Genomic DNA, 376 nt, shown 5'->3' on the forward strand with positions numbered 1-376 from the left:
TGTGATGAATGTATATAGTACGTGTGTGATGTGGCCGATGCCCCGACCTCAAGCACCCAATCCCCAAGCTGTGAGTCGACCTCATGTTGGCCTCTGAACCGAACCCGACTGGACGAGGAGGCAATTAGATTTTGTTGCAAGGTTCAGGAAGTCAGCAGTTATACCCACACTGCCCCCTACTGAGTGCGGGTCACTTACCCTCCTCGTGCCTTTAAATTACCCTCTTTATGCCTCGTATAATGGCAATACTAGTAGTGTATATGGCACAAAAATATGGTAGAAAGAGTTTGCTTGGTTATTAACTATGGTAGATATAGTGTGCTTGTACAATAGGTCAGGTTGATTATGCTTGGTTATTAATGGCCAAAATTTTTGT

This window comes from Penaeus monodon, chromosome 22 (genome assembly GCF_015228065.2).
Source record: "Penaeus monodon isolate SGIC_2016 chromosome 22, NSTDA_Pmon_1, whole genome shotgun sequence".
NCBI lineage: Eukaryota > Metazoa > Arthropoda > Malacostraca > Decapoda > Penaeidae > Penaeus > Penaeus monodon.